Source organism: Equus caballus, chromosome 30 (genome assembly GCF_041296265.1).
Source record: "Equus caballus isolate H_3958 breed thoroughbred chromosome 30, TB-T2T, whole genome shotgun sequence".
Taxonomy (NCBI): Eukaryota; Metazoa; Chordata; class Mammalia; order Perissodactyla; family Equidae; genus Equus; species Equus caballus.
The window spans coordinates 16,152,378-16,171,476 of record NC_091713.1 but is presented as its reverse complement, the minus strand read 5'-3'; positions in this window follow the sequence as shown (position 1 = coordinate 16,171,476).

Below are 19,099 nucleotides of genomic sequence, written 5' to 3'. Positions count from 1 at the left end.
CAGAGATGGACATGTGGCGGGCACTTGGTATCCTCTTAAAAAGACTGAAACCGTAAACAGCAGAAGAATCCTCTGCAGAAACATCAACAACCACCTTCATGTCATACCCTAGTCTCTTAACCCAACAGGTCCCAGACCAAGCTCATTATTACTTCCTGTGCAGTATATATTACCCATAACCCCTATCTTCAATTAACGGCACCACCGTTACTTAGCAGCCTATGCAAGAAAACTCATTTGTCGCTCAGGACTTCTCCCTCTCCTTTAACATCTAAGCAGCTGATCATTTGCATCTATTCTATCCTCAGAGTGTCTCTTCTGTCCATCCCCTCCTTTCCATCTTCACAGCCCTAGGGGAAACTTCCATCTTCCATTGCCTTTTGCCTGCAAGGAGGCGGCAGTCTCCTGAATGTGTCTTTCCATAAAGATTTGAAAACTCCTCGTGGCTCCACACAGTCTGCTGGGTAACGTTTCCCTTCCTCGGTAAGGCATTGACAGCCATTCCAAAATCTGGCCCCATCCTTGCTTTTCAGCTTCCTCCCTGCCACCTCCCTCCCTGTATTCCAGATACGTGGACCTCCCCAGCAATCGCCTCCATATGCTTTCATTCCAGTGTTGGGTCCCTCACCGTCTTCACTCTGTTTTCAGTCTGCTGAGTCCTTCTCATCCTTAAAGGCCCAACGCAAATATTAATTCTCTGCAGCTTTCTCCAGGCAGAATGAATCATCCTCTCTTCTGTGTTTCCATAACCTTTTGTCGATACTGCGGGGAAAGCGTTTCTCACGGTCTTAGCTGCCTCCTAATAGCCTAGGAGTTCACTGAGGACCTGGAATGTGTCTCATTTATCTTTGGATTCCTAGGACCTCAGCCAATGCCAGGCATATAGCGCTCAGTAAATACTGGTTGAATTAGATTGAGTCACAAATAGATTCAGGTCACCCGACTCTTATCCAGGCCTTTTTACACTGTCCCAAAGCAAAGGCTTGCACAGCTAGGATGGAAGCTACCATGAGGCAGAATGGGCTAATCTACCAACTCCCCAGCAGCCGTTTCTGCTACCTGCTGAATTTCCATTGGAAATTAATTCTTCCGGGTACGATATTACTTCTGGTTAAATTAGAAATAGCCCCGGGAAGGAGCGAGTCTTTAAGGTATTTTCACCACAGTTAAGCATACTAAAATTTTTGTGCTGGAAGGGAACTTAGAAGTCATTAGCTCCTTTCCAAAGCAACAGCTACCCACAAGGGCCACCTGCAGAAGGGGTTGGCCTGGGATAAGAGTTACCAGGGACGTTGGAAGGAGACAGGTCCAGAGCAGCAGCCGAGGGCCATTGGTGAGGGTCCGTCCTGTGTGAGGTACTCTGAGGGGACGTACAGGACAGAATTGCCAGGGGCAGGGATGTCCATGGGGAAAGGCACCGTGTGGCCGGATGGGGGAGGCAACAAAGGAAACTCCCTCCTGCTTCTCGATTTGGTCAAACGTCTTCCCTGCGTGGAGTACTGATCTCTCCTTCTGATTTCCAAACATCCCTGGTAAATCTCCTTTTTGCTAGAGTGCCAGGAAATTCTCAGGTAATTTTCCAATTTTACTTCACTTTCATCTTAAAAATAAATACATGCCTCATGGCATTTTTAAGAGGGGTGGGTGTTTGATGAAGTAAAATGAGTGACAATAGGGTGTCACAACTCCGGAGAGGGTTTATGCCTCGGGTTTAGAGTTTCCCGGTGAGTAGGAGTTTGATGAACTAAAAAAATGAACCGGCTTCCAAATCACTCTGCCCTACTATGCTGATTTGGGTTGTGAACACATGACCTTCCCACACTGCTGGAGAGCTCCCAGCCCCGGGTGAGGGAACCCTGCAAAGCGAGTACTTGGCGTCACTCAGCAGTTTGAAAAAGGCAGTGACAGGAAATGTGAGCAGTGAGTTGATAGCGGCAGGACCCTTAGGGAGGGAGAGGCAGTGTGGGCACCAGCCGGGGCAATCTGGCCGGGCCTCCAGGGTACAGCACAGAAGGCTTCCTTCCCAGGGCCTCTCAGGACGGCAGCAGGTTGGAGCCCTGGCCTCATGTTTCATCTAAAAGAGGCCATCCCCCGATGGGTTGAGAGGGTCTCTGTAGTCAGAGATTCACACTGCCCGGGAGAGGAGAGGAAAGGGCGGATCAGCCTTATTAGCGTCTGGTTACTCTTGGCCTTGACTCTGAAGCGGCATTTGGTGACATCTTCCAGGACTGGAAGAGGTTAGAAGCATCTTCCTATGTTGAAGGCAACTCAGGACTTACTTTCACATTTTTTTAGTTCTGGATTATGTAGGAATCTCCTATATGTGATTATTACCTCGGATTAACATATTGAATTGTGATCTTCTCACATCCCAAAGAAGAGAGCTTGAGGAACCCAGGAGGCCAGGATCTGGCTCTTGTGGAACCCAGCAGGTGGTGTTACTGCTGTAGAGATCTATTCACGGATGTCCTGCCGAGGCCCAGATGACTTCAGTAGACTTTTCTAACACCCGAGGAATAATGACCTCACCCTCTCCGATTTTTCCTTCTTCAAAACTCTTTACAGCTGCTAATGGACACGATAAGGAGAATGCAGGTGGGGGCTGCGTAAACATTTTTGAAGAAATAGAACTCTTTTTCAAGTGAAATCTGTACCCAACCTGAATATATAAAACCAGAAAAAGACGAGGTCGTTTGGTTCAACTGGGATGGGGGCCTGGAGCCTTGACCTCTTGCTCTGGCCCCTGGGAGGCATATCTGTCACAAGTCCCAGAATTCTGTCATCACCCAAATGGTACTTTCTCCATCTCCAAGGGACATTTTGTCATCTGGCATTTCAAAGCCTGTTTTAAAATGTTACAAAAGATGTGGCAGAGCCCCAGCGGGGCGCAGGCACCTGCGTCTGGACTTGGAAGCCAGCGGGTGCGACGTTAGGGAGTGAGTGACCACTGCCAGCTCTGCTCAGTGGCTCTCATCCTCCTGTCTTTTTGCTGTCTGCATTGCATGAACCACCTGAGTGAGAAAAGGCCTTAGGAAGAACCAGAGAATACCAGAAAACAGAAAGAGTATGACCCATGCCTTACTTGGGTCGGGCAGCACGTCAGCTTCACTTTCCTAGCTGACTAAGGACGCCTCCCACCAAGCCACTTGCTTGCTGAGACTTGCTTTGAAAACTGACAGTAGACAGTTGTGACTAGCCGGTTTTTCCCTAGCAGTTAATGACCATGCAGTGGATGCATACCTGCGACCCCCCCGTAATCCTCCCGAAGGCTCCGGGTCAGGTGGTCTCCTTGTCTGAATGCCCCTATGAAACGGGGCCACACAAGCAGCTTCCATGCTGGATCAACTAAATAATCCAAGACAGTTGTGACTCAGGATTTTTCTGGAAGAGAGGAAGGGGCTCTGCCTCAACGAGCAAAGGGAGCCGCTTTAGTGCTGGAATGAAAAGGGAATGAAATACATGCTTTGAAATCGATAAACCCTGTTCGCCGGACAAGGAAGGCCGAAGTCAGGCCTGAGCTTTGGGGCTGGTTCCAGATGCCCAGTGGCTTCAGCAAAGGAGGAGAGTCAGCCAGCCGCCCTCCTGACTCCCCTCGGTGAGCAGCCCTGGTCGGTTCGCCATGTGCTCTGTGCAGTTCAAGACAAGCTCACCAAATGTCTCATCCTCTGAAAACTGACCCCTTCAGGAGGGCAAGTGCCAAGAGCGCTTTTCCTTCTGGTAGCGGGCACAGATTGCCATGCTGCTGTGATTGGAGGCGTGAGAGCCACCCTGGGAGCTGGCCAGGCCTCCTCCGTGAGGGGATGCTGGTCCCCAGAGGCTGGCCCAACAGGCAACTAGATGGACTCACACTTCATACTGTCCTGGGAGGCAGCTTAGGGGAGAACGGTGGAGATTCCGGAATCAGGAGCCAGACTGAGTTCAAGTTGAAGCCTCTGTAAAAGGGGAGAATGATCAAACCCATCTCACAGAGTCTTTGCAAAGAAGAAATATGCTAATAGATGCAAATCTTAGAACAGAGCCCCGCACAGGGGAGGTACAGCGTGAGTGTGAGCTGCTTTTACCTTGACACCTGGATTCACCTCTATTCCATGCCTCAACCTCCCTCTCAGCCCCACTGGGGCCACACTCCAGGCATGATTTCTTTCAGGTGCTGGAAACAGGGGAGGCATCGGGTTGTCTTACCCCACCCTCCCCCCCAACACTCCCATCTCCAGAGGTTATAGTGTGATGTTTGTCCTGAAAGAGTTTCAACATCCCTGCTCCACAACTCGCTGGCAGTCAGACCCATTTGTGATTTGGGAAGAAAAATCACTTTTTACCTCTTGTCCTAAGCTGCAAGGGAAAACAGTCATGCCCTAGATTTACGTGTCTGCATTTCTCTGGTGATTACGAGGGACCGATTTGAGCAGTAAGTACAGGACTGGAGAGGCCCCCACAGGCATTCACGGAGCCGATTGCTGGAGCTGGCTCGGTACACAACATGCGAGAAATTTTGGAGTCATGAACGCCAACTGTTGCTTTTTGGCTGCACACTCTTCAGTTACTTGTCTGTCCTGCCTTTGTAAAATGGGGATAAGCTATCTCTGAGATTGTTTTAAGAAGAGACACTAATGAAAATGATTGCCAAGTCCCTCTCAATAGAAAGTACAGGGAGGCATAAATGCTTTCTGTAATGAAATTTAGTCTTTCTTCCTCTCTTTGCAACCTGAACCACAGAATCAATAATGTTTTTCCAAGTGCAGTGTCCACAGGACAAAACGTGAATCCGCTCGCTGAGTTGGGCCTGCCCTGGGATGGGGAGTGGCCCTTGCCCTCTGGAGCCTGGCGTCTCAGGCTGGGGTGGTTTGGCTGCTGTAAGTACCCATCCCTTCCCGGGATTCCAGCCAAGGTGCCAAGGTTGCAAATTTCTCTAATTTCAGAGGAAGCTTTGTTTAGGGGTTGAGTCTTGACAACGGCTTTGGCCGTCTATCTCCATTCTGTTTTCTCAGATGTAAACTTGGCTATCTTTCATTGAGAACCCATTTTTCTCCAGGCACTATGCTAAATGCATTCACCAACATTATCTTGTTTAATCCTCTGAGCAGCTCTGTCATTACCATTCCTATTTTAACCGAGGAAATGGACCCTTGGGGGAGTTGAACAAGCCAGGAAGGCAACACAGAAATCAAGGGTCAGGCCCCAGATTCCAACCCAGGGCTCATCATTCCTCTCCCACGTTTCCCTTAGCCTAGTCATCCTACATTCAGACAGACCCAATTTAAGAGAGAATCAGGTTGCAGTGTGAGAAAGTACTAACTGGCCTGAGGTCGTGGAGGCATCTGCCATGTCATGCAGAAGATGCTGTAAGTGTGACTACTGGGGACCATCTGCCCTAGGGGATGAGGATGAAAGAAAAGGGGTCCCTCCTCCTTCTCCTGGTCCTGGAGACCAGCACACAGGCCTGCGGGCTGTCAGGGCTTTTCCTGCAAGCTGTGGATCGAAATGCAGAGCATCCAGGCTGTCCATTCTCTAGCAGGGCCCCAGGGTACTAGGTTTCTTTCAAGGTTGCCGTCAGCCCCATTTCAGCTAACTCCTCCAGCCTCGTGAGAGAGGCTCACTTGCTGAAGAGCCTCGGTGCAGCTGGCACCTCCGCAGCTTTTTTAGGATGCGCTCTTCCTGTGGTCCCGCCTTGACTGAGTGCAAGCGATGAGCGCAAAGGAGAAGCAGACACGGGCAGTGGCCCCCCACACTTCCCTAGTTCTCTGTGTAGAGATGGAAGTACTGACTACCATCCCCTCCAGCAAAGGGAGCTGAGACGTACAGCTAAGTGGAGCTGGCTATAGACCTATTGATTTTTTAACTTATTTAAAAAAAGGCTCTTTCTGAGAGTTTTGCTCAGGGAGTAGGGCAGAGACGGCAGGTTCCTGCATAACACCTGTTCTTCTCTTCCCCCTTACTTATAAAACTCCAGGTTTATTTGAGGTAGCAGTGTACCCAGCTACAGTCTACATTTTCAAGCTTTCCTGGCCAATGAGATATAAGAGGATGTTATATGTGCAATTTTCAAGAAGTCTGCTTAGACTCAGATGGACAGGTCACCCTTTTGTTGCCCATTTGCCTTTCTTCCTCTGTCCTGCTGTGTGAAATTCAGATGTGATGGCTGGCATGCCACAGCCCTCTTGGACCATGAGGTGACCTTGGGGATGGAGGCCAGTGCTAAGCATAGTGCTGGAAAGCCAGAGCAGCTTGGGGCTCCTGATAACTTTATGGGGTCCGCCTTCCCGTCCAGGACTGAATTCCCCTGGACTTCTTTGACATGAGAGAATAAACCCTTGCTTTCTGTTGTATAAAGTCTCCATTAATCCTAAGTGATAGATTCTATTTGATAGAGGGTCCCGCAATTTCTCACTAGTCAAGGGCACCTGAGCCCTATGTGCTCTCTCTGCCTCCTAAACACACATACCTGAGTCTACCTTATAGTGTGATGAAGCGCCAAGTATATGGTCATCTGCAGAAGTTTAGGTATGGGGACTTTTTAGGTAGTGCTAAATTAATGCCGAAATTCAATCCTTTGTTGAATAAATAAATATTGAACATCTACCATGTGCCAGCGACTGAACTGGATGCTGGTCTCTACTCTTAGGACGTTCACAGGCAATTTAAACAGAGTGACATGTGTAGTAAGGAGGTCCATCATGGAGAGGAGTTCCCTAAACTGACCTTGGGGAAGGCTTCCCAGGAAAAACTGGGGCCTGCAGGGCACGTGGGAGCCAGTCAGGTGCTGAATAAAGGCAGTCAAAGGAGGAGCTTTCTGTAGCTGATACACAATCCCCTTTAATGGACTGCATTTGTCTTTCCAAACAGGCCGTGACCCGGCAGCTGGTTCTTGCTAAGCTTGCAATGATCTTGCCATGATCAATGTGGACAGCCACTCCAGCACTGTCCCCACAGTTTAGAAGGTAGTTCATCTTTTTCCTTCTTCTTCTTGTTTTTTTTTTTTTTACAACACAGTTTTTACTCCCTTCTAGGGCCTAGAGCAAGGGAAAAAAATGCATGTGCATCAGAAACTCTGATCCTGTACCGGGAGTAGATCTGAGCGAAAGTGGGACTCTGGCTGTATCCAGATCAATTTGCACACTCACCATGTGCTCTGAGGCCTTGGCCCTGGCAGGGAGGTGGTGGCAGGGCAGGGGAGCGTCCCCGTCATCAGTGGTCTCTAGGGACCCGGTTTGACTGTCACTCCCGGACCTGATAGTATCGAGGCAGCTCCGGGGCTCCTGCTTCTGCTTTTGTTTATGTTGAAGATGAGACTGGATTCGTTGGAAGTAGCCGAAACCAACTCAAGCCAGCTTACGCACAAAGGATCAATCACTGAACGGGCAGAGGGTTTCTTTCTGCACCCACTGTCGGGAAAGCAGTTGTGTCTCAGGAAGATCCCCAAATCAGAGACTAGAAGCTCTCAGGAGCGTCTTTCCATGTCTCATCTCTATGTCGATGTCTTCGTACATGGTAAGAAAAATAAAATAAAATAAGAAAAAATAAACAAAAGGCTGTGCCTCTGTTTCTGGTTTTTCACATGTTCAAGAGATCAGCCAAGGGGCCGTCCTGGTGGCACAGTGGTTAAGTTCGTGTGCTCTGCTTTGGTGGCCTACGGCTCCCAGGTTCGGATCCCGGGCACAGACCTACACGCTGCTCATCAAGCCATGCTGGGTGGCATTCCGTATACAAAATAGAGGAAGATTGGTACATATGTTAGCTCAGGGACAATCTTCCTCAAGCAAAAAGAGGAAGAATAGCAACACATGTTAGGTCAGGGCCAATCTTCACCAAAAAAAAAGAAAGAAAAAAAGAGATCAGCCCAGACTGAACGTTTTAGTCTGAATTCCAGATGTGGTGGCACTAATTAGCCCAGCTTGGTTTAGAGGCCCGTCCTGAGATGAAAACCATGGCCCAGGAAGGGGACTACAGCAGAGATGGAGCTGTGGAGCCCACGCCCGCAACCATGATGATGGCAGTAGGCAGTGTTGGGGAGGGAGGGTCGGCAGGCAGCCCAGCAGGTGCCTACTCCAGTCTGTGCACAGCAGCCCAGGAGTCCCAGAACTCTGGCCTATCTCCCCCAAAGCTTCCCGGATCCCTGCATGGACTGACAAGTCACGGAAGAACCTCTCTCAGACACATGTCTGTACCCTGGCTGGAATGCGAGCTCCACAAGGGGAGAGATTTTTATCTGTTCTGCTCGCTCTTAACCCCAGCATCTAGAACAAGGCTTGGCGCCATGGTAGGCACTCACCTACTTGGTACATCAAATAATGAAATTAACTTTCCCATTCTATGCTTTCTTGGAAAGGGCAGGGGGACAGGATGACAGCTGCAGAGTGGAGGGCACAAGAGAGGATATAAGAAGAGAATCTTAAAAATACATCCCTGAGACATATTTGTAGGCACTGACCGACCCAGGTTCTGGGCCCTGGACATGCTCATGGAGCAGTAGGCAAGCCCCGAGCTTGGAGCCGAGCAGACGCGTCCATTCATTCAACAAGGGTTTATAGAGCGCTCATCAGACGCCAAGCCCGCCGCATTCTCAGCATCGACAGGCTTAGGTTTAATACCCGTCCGGTCCCGTGATTCCTGGCTACCTTTTAGCATCTCTGAAGTCTTCACTTATTTATTGTTAAATATGATCACAAAATTATTGAGAAGATTAAACGATGTAATATATTAAATACTTCCCTGTATGTAGTAGCTGTTCTGTAAATATCTATTGACTCTTGAAAACCGTGGTTGTTGGGTTTTCTGTCGTTTTGGGGTGCGGGGGAATAGGGTCGAACTGTAACCATGTAATTTACTGCAGGTCTTGGGTTCTTAGAGGAGATGGAATTGACTAGTATAATTATCATTTCTCACACAAGAACAGCCCTGCCTTCACCTGGATCCTTTTGTTCAAAGTACTCTTCTTTCTGTATGAAGGCAAAGCTTTGGCCCATCAGCAGGAACCATACACACAGCACAGGCTGGTTGAGGGGACAATTCGTCTGCTCCTCCCTGCGGATACCTTCCTGCCCACATCCTCCTGGTCAGAGGGCAGGTGGAAGGTGATGGCCCCCGTGGCTGGAGTCCTTGACCTCGTTCATCTGCCTCCTCCTCACCTGGCTTCTGGTCCCAGATTTCCGAAGCACAGTTCAGCCTCTTTGAATTCCCCTTCTCCCGCCTCCGCCACCCAAGCCGTCCCCATCCTTTCAGCCTGCCATTCCTGGCTCACCTGCTTCCAAGGCCCGCCACCTCTTCTGCTCTGGTTTTGAGGCCCTGCCCCCACTCCCCCAGGGCTCATCCCCTTCCCATCCAACACCACCCTGAGACAATGTCTCCCAGGCTCGGTCCCCCAGAGACTCTCCCTCCCTGCCTCCACACACCCCCAGTTTGGCCTCACAGGGCAGACCATTTGTGTTGGAAGATCATCCCTATTCTCCGGATGTCCCATTATCCACCTTCAGCCGTTAGGGACACAGTGACAATCTAAACCACATGGAGAAAGCAGGAGAAATTTTAACAAGAGAAAAAAAGAACAGATAATTTCTAAAGGACATTAAGCTGTATTCAGGGACACAATCTCCAATCAACAAATTGAAAGGTGAGCAGTGGCCCCACAGGGACTGGCTGAAAGGCAGCCTGGTGGTGAGAGTGTTCTGGAGCTGGCTTCTCACACAGGGCCTCCCACAGTCCCCCAGCAACAGCCCCCTCCCTGGCAGCCAGACCCACCCTGGGAGCTCAGGTCTGGACCCCCCCTCCAAGCTGCAGGGCTGTGGGTCTCCCTGACAGTGGGGCTTCCTCCCTGACACGCTTACAAAGGCTCCCTCGCTGGGGGTTGCAGCAGGACGGTGCTTGGCTGACAGAATTCTTTGGCAGGAAAACGCTGTCTGAGTCAGCCCCGAGAAATAATTAACCCTCATGATGTTTCCTGGAGCACGGAGGAGAGCTGAATGCTGAAGAGCAGGGAGTGCTGGAGCCGTGGCTTCTGACGGGGCAGGGAGGGAACACCGGGGCAGCCAGGCCTGGGCCACGGGCACCCCTCACCTGGGGCAGTGGGGCCCTCCTAGCCGGCTCAGACCTGCTCTCTGGGCCTCCAGATAGTTCTAGGGGGACAGAGAGAAAGCCCTGTTTGCTCAGAGACTCTTCCTGGAGGTCTGCTTCCATTTAGGGTCTTTTCAGAACATGAGTCAGGCAGTAAACAAGTAGAAAGAGCTGCTGTGTGCTGCTCCGTGCAGGGAAGATCCAAGTAAAATACATGAGACCCAGACCAGGCCTCGGGGATTCGCACCCGGCGGAGAGGCAAGACAGGAGAAGATATTAAATTAGAGAGCCCCTGTTGGCCGTGCGTTCACACATCCAGTGTGAAAGGAGAAATGATATTTCCTTGAGCCTAGGCAGATTATCTTACACATTTAGATGAGGAGCTCAAAGACTTGCTAAGGTAATAATGTTGCCCATGCTTCATACTGGTTCTTCCTTCTAAGAAGGCTTCAGAGCTCCGCGTCAATATCTCGGTGAGCCTTGGTCAGATTCCCCTCATTGGTTTCCCTGCATCCCAAGGCCGAAATTTCTCATCCTTATTTTACAACCAGGCAGGTCCAGAAACAGGCTATAGGCCGGCCTGCCAGGCAACGGGCCTCAGGTTTACACAGACTCAAAGGGGCAGCTGAGGGTTTTAAAATCCCCACTGGCACCTCCATCTTCATGTACAGAACAAATCCATTGAGTTTTTAGCTGTTAAGCACACTCTTGGAACAGGCCTAGTCCAAAGTGAATCAGAGAATTACAGAACGGCGGACGCCCTGCGGGGGCTCACCGGCAGCACAGACCACATTGGTGCGGTAGGATGCTGTGCTGTGCTAGCTCAGAGGAGAACACACTTTTTTGTAAAGGGCCAGAAAGATAATAGAAAATATTTTAGGTTTTTATGGTCCAAATACCACCTCTTTTGCATATGCTTTTTTTTCACTTAAAAATTTTTTTTCTTAAAATATACATAACATAAAATTTATCTTCTCAATGGGGAAAGGACAGTCGCTTCAAAAAATGGTGCTGGGAAAACTGGATATCTACATGCAAAAGAATGAAGTTGGATGCTTACCTTGTACCATTAACTCAAAACAGATTAAAAACCTAAACATGAGACCCAAAACTGTAAAACTCCCAGAAGAAAACATAGGGAAATGCTTCACGTCATTGGATTTGCAATGAGTTCTTGGATATAACACTGAAAGCACACGCAACAAAAGCAAAAGCAGACAATGGGACTATATCAAACTTCAAAACTTTTGTGGATCAAAGAACACAATCAACAGATTAAAAAGCAACCTACGAAATACGAGAAAATATTTCCAAGTCACATATCTGATAAGGGGTTAAAAACCCAGAATATAGGGGCTGGCCCGATGGCGCAGTGGTTAAGTTCACACGTTCCGCTTTGGTGGCCCAGGGTTCACCGGTTCGGATCCCGGGTACGGACATGGCACTGCTTGGAAAGCCATGCTGTGGCAGGCATCCCACACATAAAGCAGAGGAAGATGGGCATGGATGTTAGCTCAGGGCCAGGCTTCCTCAGCAAAAAGAGGAGGACTGGCAGTAGTTAGCTCAGGGCTAATCTTCCTCAAAAAAAAAAAAAAAAATTAAAAAAAAATCCAGAATATATAAAAAAACTCTTACAACTCAACAACAATCAAATAACCCAATTAAAAAATACGCAAAAGACTTGAATAGACATTTCTCCAGAGAAGATACACAAATGGCCAACAAGCATACGACAAGATGTTCAACATCACTAATTATAAGAGAAATGCAAATCAAAACCGTAATGAGATATCACCTCACACTATTAAAAAAAAACCTAGAAAATAACAGGCATTGGCGAGGATGTGGAGAAACTGGAACCATTGTTCTCTGTTGGTAGGATTGTAAAATGGTGCAACTACTATGAAAAACAATATGGTGGTTCCTCAAAAAATTAAAAATAAATCCAGCAATCTCACTTCTGGGTGCACACCCGAAAGAACTGAAGTAGGACCTTGAAGAGATAGGTGCACACTCACGCTCATAGCAGTATTATTCACAATAACCGACAGGTGGAAGCAACCCAAATGTCTGCTGATGGATAAATAGATAGACAAAATGTGGTATGTACCTACAGTGGAATATTATTCAGCCTTAAAAAGGAAGGAAATCCAGTCACATGTAACAACATGGTAGAAACATGAGGACATTATGCTAAGTGAAATAAGCCAGTCACAAAAAGACAAATATAGGTAGATTCCACTTATATGAGGTGTCTAAAGTAGTCAAATTTATAAAAACAGAAAGTAGAATGGTGGTTTCCAGGGACTAGGGGGAGGGAGAAACGGAGAGATGCTGTTTAATGGATATAGAGTTTCAGTTTTGCAAGACAAATATTCTGGAGATCTGTTTCACAACGACGTGAATACACTTACTGTTGAACCGTACACTTAAAAAGGGTTAAGATGGTAAATTTTATGTTGTGTGTTTTTACTACAATCTTTTTAAAAAGGCTTTAAAGACCCAGCCAGAAAAAAAATTTACTATCTTACCTATTTTAAGTGTACAATTCAGTGTGTTTGTGTTTTTAACATTGCTTTAAAAATGTTAAAAAAAAAAAACACGCATTCTCAGTGCGCAGGCCTTACAAAAACAGGCGAGGCTAGACTTGGCCCATGGAACACAGTCTGCTGATCCCCGTGCTAGACCAATATACACAAGACCCAGATTTGGTGAGATGGAAAGACTTCCCTGCAGGACACAGGAAAGTCATCACACACATGAGACGGTAGTGTGGTTGTTGAGACTGGCGCCTCTGTCAGACTTCCAGCCCTGCCACGTACCGGCTCTATGATCGCAGACAAGGTACTTACCCTCTCTATCCTCAGTTAGCACATCAGTAAACTTGGGGTGATAAGTGAACTCCCTTGTCAAGTTGTCGTGAGGATTAAATGAGATAACACATGGAAAGCACTTGGCGTAGTGCTGGGCGCGTAGGAAGATCATAGTAAATGTTGGCCTCTGTGTATGCTAGGAATAAAGGAATTCAGAGAAAGACATCCAGTTAACTACACTACCAAAGTTGGAACTGTTGGAATTCCAAGACGAGGCAGTGGTCAAAAGTTTTTGCTCAGCCTGGAAAGTCTCTGGAAGTGTGTGGCTATAACAGCTGACTGCAAGTTGCATGGTCCCATCACCGTGGGGCTCCTGTGGGGAAAGCCAGGCCCCTCCAGCAGACTGATGGTGCTGTTTGAACCCTGCCAATTCGGCTCCCGGCTTCCCCTGCCCCTTGACCTCAAGCTTTAATGTAGGGAGAGGCTGCCTCTGCCAGATAGGGGTTCCCCTTCAGGTAGGAGAAGTGGGGGTGACCAGATGGTTGGAGGGGTAGTGATGAGTAGAGTCACAAGAAAGAGAGCCTGTGGCCAGATGGGTGGGGCCAAAGCCTCATAGGCCAAGCCGTCCAAACACACCTTGCTGAGGGCAGCTCTTCTTTGCTCCAGTGGGTGTGACAGTTGGCAATGCGCCTAAGAACTGTGGACACCCTGGCTCCTTAGCAGGCATCAGAGAAATTAAGGATAGGGATGGGGATTCTGACAGCTGCCCCTCAACAATGGATTTAAAAACGGCCTCCTAACTCCCAACCCTTCCCCACGTCCGCCATTGGAGTGATGCTCCCCCAGCAGCATTCACTGAAGGCCCACTGTGTGCAAAGGCCTGTGGGAATCAGTGGCAGGTTAAATGGAAAACTGAAGACAGGTTTCCACCTTGGCCGTGGAGGCCTCCTTTTGATCCACAGCACAAGCCAGCGAGGGAGGAAGTCACGAGGACGCATTGGCTCCAGACTGGCCCATGAGTGCTTCCGAAGCAAAGAGGATGGAGCCTGGATGTGGTCATCCTGCACCGCCACCAGCAGCAATTCCTCAGGGCTCACTGACTTGAAGGGCACTGGCAGGCCAGGTGGTGGGCAGGGATCCATTTGGTTTTAGCGGAAAAACAACCACAGATCCTATTTCAAGGCTTTGAGTCTCTCCACCCCCTCCTTCCAGTCTTTTCTAAATAGCTGCAAGAACTGGAGCCCCCTAGAGGGGAAGTGGCCACAGGCCCCCACAGTGCCCCACAGGAATCTTGCCAAGCCCCCCACCCAGCTCCTGCTGTCTGTGCCAAGGGGGCAGCCCTGGCTTTCCTCGGTGCAGGGAGACGGAGGAATCTGAGAGAGTCTCCAGGCCCAGTGAGGACCAAGCCTGGGTGACTCTGACACCAAGGACAAAACCTGCAAGATCCACGCTGGGAATTCAACCAAGAAGAAGAAAAAGAACAAACAAGATCAATTCTCCACCCACAGGAACCAGAATTTTTGTAAGCCAAAGCCACCAACGTCCAGAGACATCTTTATCCTGTGCAGGTCCCGCTCAGGAGCCCTCTTCTTTTCTCCCTTCTGGCAAAAAGAGAGAAGCCCCTGTCCAGTCCCACGGAAACCCCTCTGAGGCATCAGTAACAAATGATTTATGAATTCCCTCTCCCAGGGGGGGTTAGTTTCAAAACTTGGTGTGGGTTAGGGAGTTAGGGTGGGAAGAACCTTTAAGACTGACAGGTCTTAAGAGACTAAAAGTCACGAACCTCTCAGATAATGCCCTCTCCAGCCATGGGCGCTGGGTCCGAAGAGTGGGGAAGGGAGGCATGTTCAGACTGGGGACCATGCCTGAGACCGAAAGTGTCACCTGCACTTTTAATTGCAGGCTCCCTACCACCCTCAGGTTACTTGTTCCACCAGTAGTGGCATCACAAGCAGCCATTCGGTTGCCACCTGCTGCCATACTGACCCGGGGGTCCTCAGGGCTTTATCCGAAGCTAGGTTCAGGCATCAAAGCTCCCATGGCTGGAGCCACCGCAGGCACTCCCAGTTCAGCAGAAGGCAGCCAAAGCTAATAGAGGAAGACGTATTTTAGAGGCCACGCCCCAAAGCTGGCACCCTTTAACTACAGATCCAGCTCCAACCCAGGCCAAGACAAAAATTTGCATTATTTTGCATTTTAAGCAATTGACTCTTCTTGCAAAGACGACTGATTGATGAGTAGCAATTAACAACGAAGTCGTCAGTTGTAAATTGCCAATAATTGCCGTCATTTCAACGGTGGGTTTTTTTCTTCTTCATTTTCTTCTCTCTGCTCTCCGTCTCTGTCTTTAAATCAACATATATTGATTGACCTTCTTTAGAGAAGATGTGGGCTAGGAGCCCTGGGGCATCAAAAGATACACCAGCCAAGTGTTTGCATCTGAGATATTCGTAGGCTGGCTAGGGTAGTAACATGGTACCACAGGAAAAAACCACACACGTCAAAAGAGCAATAGTGATGAACGCCGGCTTTGCAAAGGCGAAAGTTACTTTGGACGTTCAGGGAGTTTGGTTTTAAGTTGCTTGAAGATTAGAAACTATTTCTATTTCCAATGAGGTGCTTTCCTTTACATCAGTGGTTTCCAAACTTGAAGTCTATGAATTTGTCACAAGTTCAATGAAAAGAGTGTTCTATGGCCAGAAACATTCAGGAGACACGCAGGTTTCTTTTTTTTTTTATTGAGATGTGAAGGACATATAACACTGTGTGAGTTCAAAGTATACAACGTGGGCAGGTGTCTTTATTGTAGAGGCTTCAAGAGCCGAAGGGCACTAGGAATCAGTTCAAGACAGTGTATGCAGCAGGTCCCAGATTTGACCTTGATTTGTCCTTCCTCCACGCCCCTTTTCCCACAAACAATACGCATTAGCATCTTTCTAGACACTGCGACTCCAGAGAGAAATGTTCTAATTCTGCTGAGAAGGCGAAAAAAGAGAGCACTCAAGCCCCATTCTCTTCAGGAAGCTTCTCCCAAAAGTGCAGCCCATACTGATCCCTCTTCCCTCACATCTCCAAAAGCACTTTGGTGTCACTGATTTAGAACCCGACCTTCGTCTGTCTCCTGTCCTTATCTCACACCACCCAGCTTGTGCAGAACATACAGCAAGTGCTCACTAATGACGAATTACCTGGTTCTCAAATATGCTCCAACGTCGTGGATAAGAGCAGACCCCGGACTCAGGAGGCCAGAGTTCAAATACTGGCTCTGGCTTATTGACTGTGTGACCTTGGGAAAGTTACTTAACCTCTCTAGACTTTCCTTTCTTCAGCTGTATCTCACAAGGTTGCTGTGAGCATTAAACCAAAGTGCCCAGCATATAGTTGAATTTAATAGATGTTAGCTATTTGTATTACTAGTCCTAAATTTGTTGTACACTTAGTGAAGGAGAGAGCATGGCCAGTGCATGGAGAGCCAGAGTTCAAGGGCAGCCCATAACGCTGGCCCAAAACACAGGGATGTTGTTTGTTTATCTCTTCTACAATCTCGATGTACTTTAAAATCTCAACTTATCAGTTTTCACAGGAGTTCCTCGACATAGGTTGGAATCCAATATAATCACCCTAGGGAGGGGTTAATGACCTGCTCAAGGTTACTTGCCAGGGTCAGCCACAGGCTGAAAATAGCAATTGGCTCCATGGTCACCTCTTTGTCTCTGTGGCTTCCTCCCCCTGTGGTTTTGGCAAGGATGACACACCCAGGAGTGAGGCAGCCACTGGAGTGAAGGTCAGAGAACAGCATCCGTGCTTACACAGCCTCAGGGATGCTTTTGTTCCTTTGTCCTCCCACAAGCAGGCTGATGCATCCAGCAGCCTCCTGTCCCTCTCTAAGCACCCAGAATAGCATTCCCTGACCTCCATTCACCAGGCTATGCTGGTGAGAGGCAGAGAGGATGCACTGGGGATGCCAGGTGGAAGGGCTTGCGAGCGCCAGGTGGCTCCCTGACCTCAGACCTTTAGCATCACACATGCTTCTCGTCACCTTGGCTGCCTTCTGCCATCGCTGCAGTCACACCGGCTCCTCGGAAGGAACCCGCAATTCCCTTGCTGCTTCCATAAGCAGGAAAAGTTCTCTGCAGCCAGTCCCCGGCTCAAGCATCCAGGCACCGAGCTGGCAACATCCTTATTTACGACTGCAAAAGCGGTCAAGCACAGAATAAAGCAGAAGAGAAAACCATGTAACAAAGTCGCTGAGAAACCTCATCCTGGGTTTGTGTGTGTGTGTGTGTGTTCTCAAACTCCTCTCTGCCCTGGCTCTCTGGTTACTCAGAGCTCCTTGCTTTTACAGTTACAACACTTAATAATTTACAGTGACATACTGCATTCGGAGTCTCCCGTGACCACCCAAATTGTTACTACCCGGGGAGTTTACTGCCTGAGTCATTCGAACAGAACAGGCAAAGGAGCCATAAGTTGACCGGTTAGGGACAGTGACCAAAGTTGGGGCTCCCGACCTCACCAAGAGTTGGGAGAAGTGGTCTGAGGAGGTGATAGAGGACGATGGAAGAATCTAGTTTGCCTTACTCCCGGCGGGTAGTGATATGGAAGCAGGTGGGAGGCATGTCAGGAAAGTGAGAAAGTAGAAACAATGAATTCCTGACCCAGCTGTCGGGCAACCTCTCTTGTCACAACACATACCTGGAGTGACTACTGATAACCTGAATGTTCTGCTCGTGGCGAGAAGCATGTGTAAAGAGATCCGATCATAGCGGAGTCTAGCCTAGACTGAGCTGCAAGCACTGGGGATTCTGTTCTTGACCACCCACATATGATCTCGGGGGCCACTAGCCAGTCATTTCCTTCATACAAACCTTTTGTTCAGGATTTCTGCTTGTTAGGCTTTATCTCTGTTCTTTATTGCTCTTTTTTTGAAATTATTTTTTTTGAAGATTAGCCCTGAGCTAACATCTGCTGCCAATCCTCCTCTTTTTGCTGAGGAAGACTGGCCCTGAGCTAACATCCATGCCCACCTCCCTCTCCTTTATATGTGGGACGCCTACCACAGCATGGCTTGCCAAGCAGTGCGTAGGTCCACACCCGGGACCTGAACTGGCAAACCCTGGGCCACCAAAGCAGAACATGCGCACTTAACCACTGTGCCACCAGGCTGGCCCCCTTTATTGCTCTTTATAGAGCATACCAAGATATATCTTCCTCTGGGTCTCTGCCCTTTAATAGTTTACAAAATATGGCAGAATAGATAAGACATGTTCCCAGTGCAGCTTTGGAGAGGGAATGTGCCGGAATGCTGTTCTGGAAACATTTTCTCAAAGATAGGTATGCCTACGAGAGTGTTCCAAAATCTCATTTTTAACACTGATAGTTAATATTCATATCAAATAGTAAAAGCTGTTTATTTGCATTTTAGATGCATTCCAAATACCTTCCCATATTCCTCATTTCAGCCAGTTATAGATACCATCAATATAAAACACATTTTTATTTTTGTGTATCACCAAGAAAGAAAAAACTTCATTGATTGTACAACGCACCCTAATTTCAGAGATATCAAAATGAGAAAAAAATGTGCATCTTGGAATTGATACAATATTGCACTTAGAGGAATCTTATTTTCCTCAGGTTCTTGCCATAAGTTGGAGGACAGCACCTGACCCTCTCTGCAAGGCTGATGTGAGGCCAGCCTGCTCTGTAGCTGATGTCATAGGAGAAAAACCAGGAGAAAGGAAAGGAAGAGAGAAAGATAGATGCACTGTTTATATGGATGAGGAACCATATGGATGAATGTGTCTAGTCATCCCACCTCTGCTTCCCGGGTCTGCCAAACAATTGAGCTCAGTATTAACGGAAAGGGAGCTGGGGAGGCAGAAGGGAGGTGCCTTCTAGATCTGTTTTGTTCAAAAAGAGCGTTGCCTACACCTGTGGGCTGTGCCGCGGGATTGGTTCCGGAAGTAGAGCTGGATGAAGACTTTATGGGGAGGGCATTGGACCTGAGCTTGAAGGTAACAGCATCTCAGAACTGAACTTGCAGGAAGACATGAAAACCCGCAGCATGACCGGGTGGCGGGGCCGCCTCTTTAGTGCGAGCACACGGAGGGTGACAAAGCTGGAGAGAGACGTAGGCGGCAGACTTCGAGGTGGTACACCAATTGTTCCGGATTTTGGATCTTCTTAGGCTGGCAGTGGGCCACCATAAGGTTTTTGAGCTTGGGAAAAATTGATGT